We start from the raw sequence: 17,249 nt of genomic DNA, 5'->3' as shown, positions 1-17,249 counted from the left end.
TCCCCTGGGCTGAATCCTGACCTTGTTCGGGACACCGTAGGGTGTCGGAACCACCCTGGAGGGGTGGTGAACTGGGGGGGAAGCCTGTCGATCGCGGGGGGCGGCGGCCACCCCGTTTGATCCAGGAAACTCCCTAAATCAGCGAACGGGCAGGAACAAGCAGCTTCGGCTTGCTTGCAAATCGCTGGCAGCCGGCCAAAGAAGCAAGAACCAGCCTTTTGACATCGCAGTTTACCATCGGGTGAGACTTTTATAACTAATTGCTTATACCCCTGAAAAATTCCTATACAGTATATGGAAAAAGAAAAGCTGTCCCTCAGAAACTAAAAAGCGGCAGAAGATCTGGTGAGAGGGATAGCTGATGGAAAGGAAATAACTTTAAAATATACTTTGAGAATATTACAGTTTGATGCTGTGAAGCTTGAGAAATTTTCCTACAACCTATATTTGATAATCTGAATTTTATTTTGACTATTTGGAATCTCTTGGCGTGGAGCCCAGGAGCTGTGACCTTGACTACTTGGCTGTTGTTCCCTTTTGACTTTCTCTGAGCTTGGATGGGAAATTAACCCTAAAGTGGACTTTTAAGGCCATCAGCCGTGGATACAATATTGCAATGGCACAAGGAGAATTCTGGAACGAAATAAAACTTGCACTTGAAAGAATATTGGACACTGTGAAATCTCACTATGAAGAAGCAAATTTAGCTAATCAACATCAGATGGATTGTGGTCTGCAGGCAGCAGGGAGTGGCAAGGAAGGAGATGGGAATATCTCAGATGAGGCATCCCAATTAAAACAGCAGCTTGAGGAAATTGTTCCAAGAGAGGCACCGGTCTTGGATCAGGGAGGAGTGCCAGGATGGGACAAGGGGGAAAAGACAGCAAAATTAACCAGAAGATGCTTGGAGGACTCACTGAGGATGGACTGGGTGCATAGAGAGTTGGTGGGCATAGATCAGACCTATAAAATGGCTTCAGAGGACATGAAGGATAACAGAAAACTTGAAAACACAGTAATATTAAGTGAGAAAGAAATTAGAGAGGGAATTACCTAGAAAGATGAAAAAAGGGAAAACAAGGAAGGGCCCCTTAATATTGAAAACAGGTTTATATTCACCATTTGGATTTGTAAAAGGGTATATTCTGCATATTAAAAAAGAGAATTAAATTGAAATAAGGGAGGCCTAATTAGAGTAAAGATGTAATATGGTGATTTTTTATTTTAGGTAAACTAAATTAGATATAAAGCTGTGTTATGGATCTGGAACCACCTTTAATAAAAATGTTACTAGAAGACTGTTAATAGAAGAATTATTAGAAGAATTTTATATAATATGAGAGTAATATTATGATAGTGGTCATATTGTGTACTAAAATCTGTATGTGAATGGTTTGAATGCTTGAAAGATGTTTGGAATTGGGGGGGACAACCAGGAAAATACTGAGATGTAAAAAAACAAATAATTGTAAGCAAAATATGTAACACGATGTCTGATAAGCACAAAACAATGTAGATAGACCGGAAAACCAATAAAATGTTTAAAAAAAAAAGAAAGGAAAAAGAAAAGGAAAAAGGAAAAAATAAATTAAAAAATAATACAAATTTTCAGAGGTAGCCCAGCCGGTTCTTGGAGGTTGGGCTGTCTGCACACAGGGTCCCACCTCTCAGCTGAGCTACGTGCACAGAGACAGTTCTGGGCTGCCTCTCAAAAAACGTTTTTCTAATTTGTTTTTTTAAAAAAAATTTATTTGGAGAAAGTCTCACTGCACATGCGTGAGTCCCCCTCTCAGTGGAAGGGCGGGCACATGCGCACAGGCAGCCCAGCCTCCGGAAGCAGCTGCTATCCTTCCTCTCACAATGGCGGCCATAGGAACGGAGGAGAGGGAGGGAGGGAGGGTGTTGGGGGGGCAACGAACCAGAAAATTCAGGAGCATGAGAATGAATTGAGAGGTGGGACCCCATACAGGGTAGTAAAGTCAGAGGGGGGAAGAACAGACTGTTTTACCCGGTGGGTTGCAGATGGTGGTGCTTTGATGGGCTCCTGATCTACCCCGAACAGGAGCCACCTGGGGGTGCAGAAAACCCCGGCCAGAGGAAAACAGCGGTTCTTCTGGCCAAACAAGGAGGAAGGAGGTGGACGAAGGCTGCCCATCACATCCCCAAGGCCCGTTCGCCCCAGTGAAGGTCACCCCCAGCAGGACCATGAACACCGAGGCCCCTCCCAGACAGGCCTTTTGACAGAATAGGAGTATTTTTGAGACTAGGTTTCCCTCAAGAGGTTTTCTCTGACCAAGGATCTCACTTTATGAGCTGGACCTTGGAACTGATGTGGAAACTGTAAGGGGTGAAGCCACCAAAGGATTCCATTTATCATCCCCAAGCAGAATGGGCAAGAGGAAAGGTTTAATCAGACATTGAGGGGAATGCTGAGGAACATAAGCCAGGACAAACCCAGATATTGGCATACGTTGTGGGTGATTTTTTGGGGGAGGGGGAAGGTTTTGATCGTGGGGTCTTTCTCCAAAGTAGCCACTTGGTGGGAGGCCCTTTTCCAGACCAGGGATGGGGCACCAGGGACTCTGGAACCTAAGATTTGTAGGGCTTTGGGACCTGAAGGACGGCCGGAACGCGGGACTCTGGAGAACCCCTTGGACGCTGGGACCCCCCCCACACCAGGGGTTTGTCTCCAGGCTGGTCGGGAAAAGGGGACCCAGCCCTGGAGTGCCTTCCGCTCTCCTGACAATTGTTGGTGAAACCACATCTTGGCAGATTGTGGAGTGCAGGAATTCGAGAAATACCAAGGGTTCTGGCGGCTTTTGTTCCTTGTGCTTAAAGGTTATTGTTAGAAATTGTGTTAGATTGTGTTAGATTTTCTCCCCTCTCCCCTGGGAGAAGAGAAGAAGCCAAAGGATCCCTCTGGAGAGATCCCGGGAGGAAGGAAGAGCAAAAGGCTTTCCCTTTGGAGAAAGGTCCCCGACTGGAGAAGCCTCTTCCTTGCAGCCAGGAGAGCTGGCCAGAGGAGCTTCTCCTTCGGGGGGGGGGGGGAAAGAGAGACATCTTTCTGCCTCTGCCCCAAAATCCGTGGGCCTTCCTGGGCCTCTTTCTCTTTCCTTTCAGGAAAAAAGGCTTTCCCCCCAATGACAGCAGGAAGCCCCCCCACAACTAACACATATATAAACACAGAGGGAGGGAGGAAATCCCTCCACCCACCCACCCCTTCCTGCAGGGCAGAGTTCCCCAACCCCCCGGTCCGTGGCCCAGTGCTGGTCCGTGGGCTTGCCGGAACCGGGCTGTGGACACACGTTTCCGCCCCCCCCGCTGCCCCGGGGAGGGGGGTGTCACGCTCCTAACTGTTCCTTCAGTGCCCCTTCCCTATGGGGAAGCTGCCGCGGGGCAGGCCACCTGGGAAGCACCAATGGCCAGCCACCAGGCTTGGGGCTGGCCCACCCAGGGCGAGTGGCGGGGGGGATGGTTGAGCACGCGGGCGCATTCCTGCTTTTTTCCTGCCCGGCTGACTTTTCCCAGGCAGGAAAGGTGGGCCAGGCTGGGCCGCACAGGGTGCTGGTGCTTGTCTGCTTCCAAGGCTCCAGGAGGGCAGCTTCCTTGTGGCCGCTGCCGCCACATCCCCCTAGTGTGGCTCACCTTCCGGGGCTTCCCATCAGAGCCTTGCTCCCACCCTTGCAGCAGCAGCAGCAGCTCCGTCGCTCTTTCCCTTGCCTCCTCCTACAGCAGGGAAAGCATCCCCTGCTGCCTGAGCCCCACTTCCTTTTCCCTTTGTTGGCTTGTCTTGGACTGCCTGTTTCTCTCCTCCCCTCCCTTGAGGCACCCAGACTCCCACCAGGTAGGAGCCCTTAGCCGCCCCCACCCAGCTGCCCTTGGCTTCCCCCTTCCCCTCGGCCCGCCAGACGTTTCCAAGGAAGGCAATGCTGCGCACCAGGAGGGCTCACCGCCCTGCCCTTCTGGCCAGCCCGGGGGTGGGGAAGACCCAAGTGCTGCTGCGTGGGGGCGGCTAAGGGCTCCTGCCCGGTGGGAGTCTGGGTGCCCCCCCCAGGAGGGGAGGAGAGGGAAGAGAAATAGGCAGGGAAGGGACTACTTCCAGCTACTGCTGGAGCCCTAATCTGGGGGGGGGGGGAGAACGAGCCGGTTTCTCTCCTCCCCTCCTGTGGGGCACCAGGATTCCTGCCAAAAGCAGACAAACAAGCAAACAAAGACCGACCACCATCGCCAGCAGCACCACTCTGCTTATCTTCCTTGGCCCGCCCCCCACCCAGCCCCACTGCCAGAGGAAATAGGTGGGTAAGCTCTGCTGGCTTGGCAAGGAGGAGGGTGCGGCTGGAGAAGACCTTTTACCATTACCCCTTTCAGGGGGTTGTTTTCCCTCCTCCCCCATGCGTTAAATGTTTTGGGGGGCAGGTGGGTTGGTTTGCCTCATCCTGGGAAAAGCAAGCCCCTTTTAAGATAGTGCCCCGTGTGGGGAGGGGGAAGAAAGTGTCGCGGCAGGGGAAGGAGCAGCCCGATGGAGGCAACAAGGTGGCATGATACCCTTCCCCTCTCCTCTCCAGTATTTGCTGCTGCTGCTCAAGTTTTTTGGTTCTGGGAGAAAGTGCTTCCTAGTGGGTGGAGAAGGGGCTGACTACTGCTGGCTGGCATGTATATTTAGGCTCCCGGCTGGAGCAGCAGCAGCAGCAGCCGTCCACTTGCCCTGGGCCACCTCTTGCCACCGCAGCCGCCCTTCTCCTCTCGCCTTCCCCCCTCTCCGCTCCCCTCCCTCCCTCCGCCCTCCCTGGCCAGCAGCTCCACGCCAGCGCCAGCGCCATCAGCAAGAGCAGGGGCGCTGAGGGGATCGGGAGGAGAGTGTGTGTGTCTCTGTGTGGTGGGGGGCAAAGGGAGGTGGGGGGGAGAGATGGAGCGCTCAGCGGGCGAGCGCGCGCGCACGTTGTGCAAGCCTCCTTGCTGGGTGGGAGGGGCGGAGCCCCCTTTCCGCGTCCTGTTTTGCGGCCAGAGGCAGCCCGTCTCCTCTTGTGAAGAATGCTGCAGGGCAAGGGGACAGCCGGACAAAAGGCTGCTTGGCTCGGATCGCCTGCATGGGAAGCTCTGGCAGGCGAGGGTTGCCCTGGGCTTCTTGCATTGGATTGCGCGCTTCTAAATTACACAAGCGACCTGCTGCGCTGCCGTCTGCGCATGCGCCCGAGCATGGGGGTGCCCTGCCTTCACCAGCCGGTCCGCAGATGGAAAAACGTTGGGGATCACTGCTGCAGGGGATCCCCAGCCTGGGATCTGGTTGGGATCATCAGCAACATTGGCCATGCCCAGAGAAGCTGCCGCCCCCCCCCCCGAGACTGGCCATCTCACACACACACCCCGTGCAAATCCCACCCACCCCCGACCAACCCCTCCATCACCCCACCTCTATCCAGGTCCCGATCCGGGAGGTGCCAAGCCCCTCCGTCCACCCACGCCACCCCCTTCCTGCAGGGGATCCCCAGCCTGGGATCTGGTGGGCCCCTCCCTCTCCTCCATCCAGATCCACTGAACCAAGAGATCCTTCTGAAGAGCCCCCTTCAAACCCTATAGACTGGGAGGGGGGAGGGGGATCCTGAAGAGGCTCAGGATGGGAGGCCAGGCATCGGGGGGGGGGGAGGAGGTAGGAAGGGAGTCCATTGCCCCCAGAAGACCCCCCTCTTCTGCCCCAAAGCCCCATATCTGGGAGGAGCCCCCCCCGTGTCCCACCCCCTTTGCAGCCCCCTCCCTCCCTCCTCCCTCTAGCTCGCTTCCCACCTGGGGTGGAGGTCGGGGGGGGGTTGTGTGGAATACCTGAAGGGAGGAGAAATTGGGGGGGGGGAGAGGACTCAGGTGACGCTCCCTCCTATCTCCCCCCCCAAAAAAGGGCACCTGCAGGATCTGGGGAAAGACGGGGGGGTCTCCTTGAAGGAAAGCCGAGGAGGACCCACCGACACTCCCAGAGAAAGGGGGGAGGGTGAGATCGAGGCCCCTCCCAGACTTCCCGATCGCCCCCTCCCAATTTAGCCCCCCAGGAGGAGGAAGGGAGGGAGGGAGGGAGAAAAAAAAACACAAAGTGACCCCCCCTCCCTCCAACCGGGCCTTTCCTGCTTCGCAAACCGAGCGGATTGTGGGGGGGGTCTCTGGGGTTGGCGGGGGGGAATTCTCCATCTCTTTAGCAACTCCTTAGCCCCCCCCAAAAAAGCGGTCCTGCAACCCCCCTGAAGGCCGCCCATTCTAGGGTTAACAAATAAGCATTTTATTATTATTATATCTCACTCCATGCACCGCTTTTATTCCCATTGCTTCTTCCACAACGCAGCAATTGTATTTAGTTTCAATACAACTTAATTATTGTAACGTCTTGCAGATGAATACTTGTGTAACTTTATGTATCTGAATGTATCTGTATCCGAATGGGTCTGTATTAGAAACTGCTTTTACTGTAGACTGACCCTGACTTAGATCTCTTCTGACTCTTGCCACAATCACACCAGGGTGCTAACTTTACAAACATACCCTTGCATATCAAAACACATAGTGCTTCAATAGCCTTCTTTACAAACACACTCTTGCATATCAAAACACATGGGGCCTCAATGGCCTTCCATCTGCTAGCTGGGAGATATCGCCCCAAGGAACAGAACTTTCACTTCCCAAAACAACAGGCCTGCTCAGAGGGCAATTAAGGAGATAATTGGCACCCTTGGTATGCGTAGGGAGGAAGCTAAGGTACTTCCAACTTGACACCAAGGGAAAAGCTGTTACTTGAAGGCCACCATATACAATGCAACAATAAACAAAACGACAGAGATAAAACGAATATCTGGGTACTGTCAAATCAGACACATAGTCGCCATCTGAGTAATTCATAACCTTAAGGCCAAGGGGGCATGCGTATCATATACACATTCAGGTACAGCCAATAAGTCAGACCCACAGAACATCTAGGGCCAATGGGCATAGAGATCCAAAGTTTTGGGTTCAGGACACCAATCAGAATCTAACTGTTTATGGCCCTTTGTGTGTATTCCTATAAAACATCCATGCACCCGTGTTTCGGGGCTCGTCTCTGCTTTTAAGAGATTGGGCCCTAGCTGTGTAATCTAATAAATAATTGGCATTCTATACAGCTGGTTGTCTCGTGTCTTAGTCTGCTGCCTCTGCCGGAGAATTGCCTCGATTTTCGGGGTTAACACCCCCCTCCCGACCTGACGTCTCCCCTCCTTGCCGGTCCTCTGGCGGGAAACTCGCGAGGAATCCCCTCCCCCTGCAAAGCGGCCTCTTCTTCCTGGGGGGGGAGATCCTATAGGGTGGGGGGGCAGAGAGCGGGGCTTCCCACCTCCGGTTCCCCTTCGACGCCGCTCCTGCTTCTTCTTTCCCCTGAATGGAAAAGGGGGGGGCGATGGGGGGAGGGGAGGTCGAGGACGAAGCGGGGGGGAGGGGAGGGGGAGCAGAAGGGGCGGAGCCTGAACGGGGGGGGGGGGAAGAAAAGATATTTCTCTCTCTCTCTCTCTCTCCTGAGGGAGGAATTTAAAAAAAAAAAAAAACGAGCGGCCACTAAAACCCGCGCAACCGCCTTCCTGAGGGGAAGACCTTATGGCCGCCTTCTCTTTTCTGTGGGGGGGGGAGAGGAGCGGAACCGGAAGTGGGGGCCCCTCCCCCCTTTCCCCCCCCCTCTGTTTCTCGCTGTCTCTTCCCGCCCTCTTTCCCGCGCAGGATTTCCCGCCTGAGGATCCGGAGGGAGGTGGGGGTCATTTGGGGCCTTTATTTTTCGGGGGGTGGAGTGGGGGGGCCCGCTAGAAAGATATTCCCCACCACCACCACCAAAAGGGGGAAAATACCCGCCCGCTCCCCTCCAAACTCCCCGAGGCCTCCTTCTGTGATGGAAGAGAGATGGGCAGTCAGGGTGGGGCCGAGAGTCCGATACTCCCCCCCCTTTCCAGCAAGGCACCCGGGCCCTCTTTGTGTGTGTGTGTGTGTGTGTGTGTGTTTGTGTGTGTATGTGCTTTCTCGTGGAATCCCCTCAGGCTCTGTGGGGGGTGGGGGGTGGGTCGGGGGGGGCCCTAGAAAGAATCTTCCGTGGGGCTTGTGTGTGTTTGTCTCTGTGTGTCTGTTTTTGGATCCCGGAGTCCCCTCAGGCTCGCCCCCCCTCCCCCCATTGTTGTGGCTGTTTCCCCCTCCTCCCCCCCCGCCTGAGCTTGAGCCCCCCCCAGGAAATCCCCTTTGGTTGGAAAGCTTTGGGGGGGGGGAAGTTCCTGGAAAGCCCCAAGTGGGGCGGGAATGGGGGGATAGGAGGGGGGAGAAGACAGAATGTCACCTCGGAGGGAGGGAGGGATGTTGATGATGATGATGATGTTTCATTTCTATGCAGCCCATCTGGCAGCCAAGGTGGCTTCTGATGCCCCTGCGAGGGAGGGAAGTTCCCCGCCCCCTCAACACCTGCCCCCCCTCCCCTGGGCTCTTCCCACCCACAGCAATTGGGGGGCAGGAAAGCCCGGGGGGGGGGGAGAGGGGCTGCCTGTTTCCTACCCTGGGAAAAGTGTGTCTGTGTCTGTAGTCTTGTGTGAGGTTTGCTGATGATGATTTTGCGTTAACAATATTCTCAGAAAATTGTCTGAATCTCCTTTTGGTTTCCAGGAAGGGACTTTCTTACAGGCAGGAAATTCAGTCAATAGATTCTTAATTACCTTAGAATTTATTCATTCTTTCATGCGTTCATTCAAAATTACTTTCATCCTGCCTTTCTCCTCTTCGCTTCTTTATGTCTTACTGTTTTTGTTGGCACAGGAGACGGTGGTCGGCTGGATGGCCAGACCTTGGGGGCCGGAGAGGCTGAGCGAAGGGCCTCCTGGAAGGTCTTAAAAGCAGACGGAAGTTGAGTGTCATCATCACACAGGGGGTGCCGGACCACCACATTATTATGCATAACATCTTTCCATTTTTCATGCCTCTGTGAAATAGTACGGGGAATTAATGGAAACCTGAAACACTCCACAGGCTGAGGGTCGGGGGGGTTGAACAAGAGTCCATCCCCCCCAGCACCCCTGCCGTTCACAGAGCAATACCATGCAAGGGAACATCCCAGAATCTGACTCCCCTTTTTGTCAAGTGACCACTCCTCCCCCAGACACAAAGCTGTGTGGTCAGGGCTGTGATGGGCAAAGAGCAGAAGAGGGTCTCCCGCAGAGTCCCGGGGTCCCCAACCTCAGGCCTCCAGATGTTCTTGGACTGCAACTCCCAGAAGCCTTCACTTCCGCCTCTGCTGGCCAGGATTTCTGGGAGCGGAAGTCCAAGAACATCAGGAAGCCCAAGGTTGGGGGGACCCCCTGCTGTTAGACCCTCTGGACGGCTGCCTTGTGTGTGGCCACCCTTGAGACACCCTTTGCTCTGTCTGGCTCGGCCTCCTTTTTCCAGCTGGCAAAGCGGGCACGAGATTGTGCAGCAGTTTTGGGCTATTTGCTGGCTTTTGGAATCGTGGGCATAGAAGCACACAATCTCCCCCCCCCCCCCACATTCATAAACCAGAGGATATTATTTAAAAGAATTGTATTCTCCAGATTGTCAGAAAGACAAAGGCTTCTGTGCTAAGGGAAAGCTTTTAGTTTTTTCCATCCGAGAAGCCTCCAGAATGACCTTTTCCCCTTTTCTCCCAGGGACGGGGTGAGGTTCAGCTGATGCTCTCCCAATTTTTGTCTGGATGAAAAGAGAAACCCAAAGCCCCCCCCCCTTAAAGCAGGTAAGATCTCTTTCATTCTTTGAGATCAGATGCGACACTGTGTTTGTATATTCATTAAACTATTACCCTATTATTACCAGGATACGAGATGTAAAGCTTACATCAGTATTTCAGAAAATTTTAGCCCAATCGCAGGAAGCATCGGGAGCGTTTGGAGGGCGCCTTCCACCAGATCTTCCGTGGTGCCTGGTGAGGGCCAGAGGGGCCACCAAGGTGGGCGTGAAAGTGCAAAGGAGTCTGAATTGGTGTGAAATGTCAGGATTTGAAGCGTTCTCCCCCAAGTTCTTCAGTCCTGGTGGAACAAAAGTCTCAAACAAATAGTTCCTTCCACTCGTCCATTTCCAAACATACAGACAGAGAGAGAGTGAGACCAACTAGCAGCCTCTCTGTCTCTGAGGAAATGGGAGCTCTCAGAGCAGTTGAGTTCAGGATGGCATAAGCTCTCAAACTGAAGCAAACGGCGCATGTCTTCCTCGTTTATATCCACATCAGCCCCCGACAAATTACATTACATTGTTCTCTTACACCTTCCATCGTCTGCTGATACAGGATGAGTTCCCAGTTTTCTTGATTAGTTGCACCTGCCGTGCTAACTCTGTTTCAGTTAACAAGTTTGGACCCCATGACAGTATCCAAACGGTGACATGAAATCCCCATATGCTGTGAGACTGTCCTGTCGACTTCATTCTGTCGCCTATTAAGTAACTCCCAACCAAACCAGTTTTGGAGGCCTCTGGTTTGTGAAAGCAAGCACACACTGTGAGATTCCTGGCTATGTCGGGGTTTGAACCCGGGTTGCGTGAGTCCCAGTTTTACTGTCCACATCAGAGCCTCTCTGAACATGTGCAGAGTGTTTTTCTTTTGGTTCCTGGTCCTGCTTGGCCCAACCCTGTGGTCACCAAGAGCAGGTGCTGTCAGTGAGATTCCAACCCTCAAGAGACAGGCATGGGGCCTCCCCTGAATTTCTCCTTTCCTCTTTTGGCATCCAAGAGGGTGAAGTGAAGAGTTCACTCCTGCATGTGGGGATCGTTGGAGAGGGAAAGACGGAAGAGAGCTTTCTTCTCGCTTCTCTGCAAGAGTAGATCTTTTTTCAGTCCATGGAGTCTTTTTGGTAGGTTCCAGCTGATTAATTGATTGATTTGGGGAGCATCCGTTATCCTTCCATGTGACATCTCAGGAACATCTTTAAGAGAGAAACACCTTCTCTTAATTCTCCACCATGAGTTTCTGCTGCAGAATTAAGGGGATTAATATCCCAAAGGATGCCCTTTCTCCACCTTTGAGAGGGAAAGTGATCCTTGATGATCTCTTCCAAGTTCTGAGAATAGTTTTTGCAGGACGGAGGCTGTCCTAGGAGAATGCCCGCCAACCTTCTTCCTGTCTCTCTTTGGCTTCTTCCTGCGAGGACCAAGGCAGGGTCTCCCCTGGCCGGGCGCGGAGCCTCAGCTGCCCTTGAAAGGAAGGGAAGGGAAAGCCGGAGACCCAAGGAGGAGGAAGGGGTGCAGTCGCTTCCTCAAGAAGGGCTCCTGCCGGGAGGTTCTTACAGGGAAGAGGGAAGCTTTGCACAGCCTCTGGAAAGAAACAAGAGGTGGGAAGATAGCAGGGTGCGGGTGTGGGCGTTTGAGCATTTATCAGGCCCCAGGCATGGATTGTAGAGAAGGTGCCACTTGCTTAAAGCAAATGGTGGATGGAGCAGATACACACACACACACACAAATGTGGGTTCAGGATTTCTCCCCTAATGTTCCCACAGTGTTTACATTTTTTTTGCCAGGATCTTTGTCCATCATTTCCCCAAAACCTATCAAATCTCTTTCAGCAACATCATTGAAATAATGTTTGGGGATGATGATCTTTGATAATAAGGAGAGGACATTGAGGGAAAATGATTCCATTTTGAATCCTAACATCAGATGAAGGGGTGAAAGATACGCGGAGGCAGAGATTATAGGATCCGATGGACCTCTTCTTTATTGAGAAAAAAAATGACAAAAAGAAAATAAAGAGAGGATGCACCTTTCCCCTACGGACTAGGTTGGGGTTAGCATGATGGTTATTTTTGTATTTCATAGCTAACAACTTTTAAAAAAAGATTCATCAGTCTTCTTAACCTCTTCTTCAATGTTTTGTTTGAAAAAAATGTTATTCCCACTGTATAAGATTTTTTGAAAGATTATTTTTAAATTTCCAAAACAAATGAAAGAAAACAAAATACTTACTACTGCAATCTAAACCACAGTGCACTCCCGTACCCACAGGACCCTTTGGAACAATACTTTTAATATGAACCTCTTTTCCAAAATTGTATTGTTTCTTGTTTAGAGGCTTTCCCATTTCCTTTCACTAATACAAAGTCAATAAATCAACCCCAAATAGCATAAAAATATTTGAACTTATTTCCCTTCTTTTCATCTTAAGTTCAGTAGTCAATTTATCATTTAGCTCAGTGTCCCATACTTCATTGTACCAATCTTCTAATTTAATATCATTTTTATCTTTCCATAATCTAGCTATTAATATTCTAGCACTTGTCATAAAATTGGAAATCAATTCCTTTGAGCAATAATGAAGTTCTATCTTATCAAAATTTGAATTGTGGTGTTGAAGGAGACTCTTGAGAGTCCCCTGGACTCCAAAGAGAACAAACCTATCCATTTTGAAGGAAATCAACCCTCAGTACTCACTGGAAGGACAGATCCTGAAGGTGAGGCTCCAATACTTTGGCCATCTCATGAGAAGAGAAGACTCCCTGGAAAAGCCTCTGATGTTGGGAAGGTGTGAAGGCAAGAGGAGAAGGGGACGACAGAGGATGAGAGGGTTGGATGGTGTCATCGAAGCTACCAACATGAATCTGACCCAACTCCGGGAGGCATTGGAAGACAGGAGGGCCTGTCGCGCTCTGGTCCATGGGATCACGAAGAGTCGGACGCGACTAAACAACAAAATCTTATCAAAAATTAACAACAAAGCAATTTTAGAATTGAATTCAATATCTTTTCCAAATATATCATGTGTTTCCTTAAAAATTAGTTTCCCAAATTTCTGAATGCATTCACAGTCCCACCACATATGATAATGCATGTCAATTTTTCCATCACATTTCCAACAGGCTTTAGAATAGGCTGAATGTATTATTCAATTTCACTGCAGTCGTGTACCATCTTAAACTAATTATAATTTTTTCCTTTATTCTTACCGACATTAATCAAAACTCTCAACTTCTAAATTTGTGTCCAATCCTCTGTTTCAATTTCTGTCTTTAAATCATGTTCCCAAATTTATTTCAAACCTTCTATTTCTGTGTAGGTGTAGATGGGGCTCATCAGCCTTGGAAGGCAGCCCATCTAGGAGAAGGAAAGCTCTGATTTCAAGCCTCCACTGCCTTCTGGCTATATCCACTGATAGAAAAGGCTTCAGGAGTTAACCTCGAGGCAAAATCTGGAGCTGAAGTCCCGAAGGCAGTTCGTGTGGTTCTGGCAACTCCTGCAACATCACTGGAACCAGTTGTATTAGCTCTTGCCTTTCCATTGGACTATTTCAGCAACGTGGAGAGGGGGGATTTTCTGCTTGGGTAACAGCCTATCCTCCATATTATTTTACCCATGTTTTGTGCTCTGGAGAGGACACTCCAGCTTCACAAACAGTGTCGAAATAACATGGGAAGTAGCCGTTACTGTTTATAAGTCTTTGCTCAATTGGAATAGAGCATGATGCTAGGGGCTACTTCCAACGGTGGGAGAGGTCATTGCACCTCACTAGGTAGGGTAAAAGCCAACAAGCAGATTGATCGTAAGAAAACATCTGCCCTAAAGTTTGGCACCTGGAATGTTCGGACAATGACCCCTGACGACCTGCAGACAGCTGTCATCGACATGGAACTGAGTAGACTGCAGATGGATATTGTTGCCCTGCAAGAGATGAGATTGCCAGACATGGGATCTGTAAAAGAAAAAAACTTCTCATTCTTCTGGCAGGGAAAACCATCAAATGAGACCAGGGAATATGGTGTTGGCTTTGCAGTCAGAAATACTCTGCTGAGATACATTGTTCCACCTACTGTGGGGAGTGAAAGCATCCTGTATCTGAAGCTCCACTCATCAGCAGGACCAGTCACCCTCATTAGTGCATATGCACCAACACTGTCATCTACTACAGAAGTGAAAGACAAATTCTATGACGATCTGGCAGCTACCGTCAAAAAAGTCCCTGAGAGAGAGCCACTGTTCATTCTTGGAAGCTTTAACGCTAGAGTTGGTTCTGATCACAATTCTTGGCCCACCTGTCTAGGCCATTTTGGCATAGGGAAGATGAACGAAAATGGCAAACGCTTGTTGCAATTTTGCCGTTATTATGGTCTTTGTGTCAGCAACACGTTCTTTAATACAAAGCCTCAACACAGAGTTTCCTGGAGACATCCAAGATCCAAGCATTGGCATCAGCTCGATTTGATCCTCACTAGACGTTCTAGCCTTCCCAGTATTACGATCACACGCAGTTACCAGAGTACTGCTGATTGTGGTACTGATCACTCCCTGGTGTGTAGTAGAGTTAAACTGCAAACAAAGAGATTCTATCACACGAAAAAGGAAGGAAGACCACGTATTCACATCAGCAAGACCCGCGATCAAAGAAAAGTGGAGGAATTTGACCAAGCGCTTCCAGGCCCAGCTGATGGAACGCTGGGTGCAGCACTACTCTGAGCTATATTCCAAAGAGAATGTGCTAACTGAAGAATCATTAAATAACATCAAGTGCTTGCCTGTCTTGGAAGACTTGGACAGCAAACCAACTTTCGCAGAAATAAAAGCGGCCTTGGATTCCCTCGCCTCCGGCAAGGCACCTGGAAAGGATAACATCCCTGCTGAAGTGCTGTAAAGAGATCATCACCACCGAACTGTATGAAGACTTCCACCGACCTGACCCCAAAAGCCCTCCTCCAGCAGCACCCTGGGGGGTGGGTGGGAAGGGGGGAGAGAGAAAATCCAGAAGGGGAGGAGAGGAAAAGGAGAGGAGAGGGGTGGTGTGGGACAGTGACAGGAAGCGGCGAGGGAGCCCGGAAGACCCTCTGACACGCCCAGGCTGACTCTTTCCCTGGGGGTCCAACCCTCTGAGTGTCTAGCTCTAATCCATCAATCCATCCATCTTCCTTGACAACCCGTCGGGGCCACAGAGACGCACCCTGAGATGGGTGTGATGTTTTTCTGTTCTTCTTCACACTCCCAAATCACACTTTTCTTCTTTGTTTCTTTCTTTCCTTTTTAATTGGGGAGGAACGGGAGGGGAGCCGAACCGTGATGGTCTCTTTGAAGGCGAGGCTCTGAGTCTTTCCTTCTTCGCTGCTCTCTGAGCATGTAAGCGGGTTCAAGGCCCACCAGGCCATCCCCCCGGGGCGTTCGGGGTCGGCTCCAGGGCTTCCGGAAGGACTCCGCAGCTCTCCTGGAGCACCAGGCCTGTGTCGCATGGGCTGCCCTAGGCGGGGGTCATCCATCGCCTGCTGAGCAGCATAAGGGCCAAGGGTGTTTGTGCTGCGCTTGGGTGCCCCCAGCCAGTTCCTGAGACCTTTCAGGGAAGGAGGTTACCTCTGGAGGTTCCTCAGAGCAAGCCCCAGAAGCACCAATGTAAGGTGATACCTCCAAAGAGGGGATTCAGCTGGAGTTGCACAAACACATGCCCCAGGAATTTTCCAGGCCAAGTGGGGCTTTGATGATTCCTCGAGTCACCCTTTAGAAGTCCACCAGACTGCTTCTGCGAACATGTACAGAGTGCTTTTCTCTTTTACTTGTTCCTAATGCCGCTCAGCAGGAGAAGACTCCAGCCTGTAAAGCAGGAAATATGAAAAATTGGGAGGGGGGGTGAGGGAAGGACTTGGCTGGAAGGGCCAGACTTAGTTGGGCATGGAGGCTGATCTCCGAAGAAGAGGAAGACGAGACCAGGAGGGAGAATCGCAAAGTGTGGAAAAATGATTCCTTTCCTTTCTTTTATATAATGCCCATCTGGTTAGATGACACCATGCCACTCTGGGTGTCTTACAAGACGTGGGGGACAGGAGAAGGAAGGAAATATTCAAAGCTGGAATGATCTGAAGATGGAGACTCCTGAATTTGACACTAAAACTTTACAATGCTCTAAAGATTATGTGCTTTTATATATATATACCTGAGTTATCCACCTCACAACTACCTTTGGGAGAAAAAAAATCAGGTCCTTGTGTGTTAAAACAGCGGGACTTATAAACCACGGTGTGGAGATGTTATTGAAGAACTATTTAGGATGTGAAGGTCTCTCCCTGTAACCACAGCTAAAGGACCGGAGGACCTAAAACAGAGTTTGTGAGAACATCACGTTCTCTGGGAGACATGCATGAACCCGACTCTCTTGTCTTCACAAGAGCACAGTGGGATGGCTTCAGGTTTGGCCGTGACTCACCTAGGTGCCCCTCAGATTTCATGGCTATCCTAAAATGCAGAAAAAGGTATTTTAAAATAATCAGAAAAATTACTTATCAAAGTTACTTGAGGTGAAACTGGAAAAAAGGAAGATGGAACTTGTGAGGGTCCGCTAGTCTTCGCCTCCCCCGAACCAAATAAAACAGACGACGTTTTTAAACCAAACTTTTCTTCGTTTATTAACTTGGGTAAGGGAATAGAAATGTCCACCAACTTAGGGGCTAACTTCTCCTGTGTGAGCAACGGCTCATACAGGGGCACCCAGTCTTCATCGAACGGGTTGCTTGACCTCGCCGCCCATGGGCCAGCCTGAACCCGGGTAGGTTCTTCGGGAGCGAAGTCTTCGGGATCCGAGATCAATAACGGGGTGGTCTCTTCATACCCTGTAACTCCCCAGGGTACGTGTTTCTCTGCCCCGGCGGCATCCCAGGGTCCTGGTAATACCCCAATTTCTTCAGTTCCTCGAGATGCCATAACTTCTTCTCCTCCCTCTCTCTCTATACTCGCCTCTTCTCCTCAACCAGCTTTCGCCGCCACTCTCTCGTCTCCCTTTCTCCCCAATAAGAGGGCCTAACTGTCATTTCCCTCCTTCTCTTCTCTTCTGCCTCCCTCTTAGTGAGGCGCACCTGTTCCCAATTGCCCGTCCAAGGGTCTTGGATGGACACCCATTCCCATCCTTCTTCCTCCGTGTCTCTCCTCCTACTGCCCTCCCCCACAGCTCCCTCCTCTGGCTCCTTCCCAGCTCTTCCCGCCCAAACCGGAGGAGTCTGGGTTGATACATTTAACCCCTTCAGGCCCCGCTCTAGGTCTATAGTGTCCACGGCCTGATGCAGCATCCGGGGTGGGAAAGGCTTGGGAGCTGTTTGTGTGCCCACGGAGGCTCTAGGGCGGGACGGCACTCCCAACATCACCTCTCGACCTGGGGTGCGGGTGTCACAGAACTGGAGCAGGAAGTTTTTATATGGACTGATATTTTCTGTTACAAGAGGAGGGTGTTGACCCATTAAAATTGATTTATATATTCCTGAATCAGATGTATCCTTAAATTGCAGAATGAGTCT

At 50.8% G+C, this 17,249-nt stretch overlaps 1 long non-coding RNA gene across 1 annotated transcript; it reads left to right on the top strand.

Annotated features, from left to right (window-relative positions):
* Positions 1 to 7,486: 7,486 nt before the first annotated feature.
* LOC110087953 (uncharacterized) lies at positions 7,487 to 17,217 on the top strand. The gene is made up of 3 exons (XR_013539497.1): positions 7,487 to 7,750; positions 8,794 to 9,742; positions 13,049 to 17,217. It is a non-coding gene; the product is annotated as an uncharacterized LOC110087953 (long non-coding RNA).
* The last annotated feature ends 32 nt before the right edge of the window (positions 17,218 to 17,249 follow it).

The sequence above is a fragment of the Pogona vitticeps genome, chromosome W, assembly GCF_051106095.1.
Source record: "Pogona vitticeps strain Pit_001003342236 chromosome W, PviZW2.1, whole genome shotgun sequence".
In the NCBI taxonomy this organism is placed as follows: Eukaryota; Metazoa; Chordata; class Lepidosauria; order Squamata; family Agamidae; genus Pogona; species Pogona vitticeps.
The sequence above is the reverse complement of the archived record's forward strand: the minus strand, read 5'-3'. Positions and strand labels throughout refer to the sequence as shown.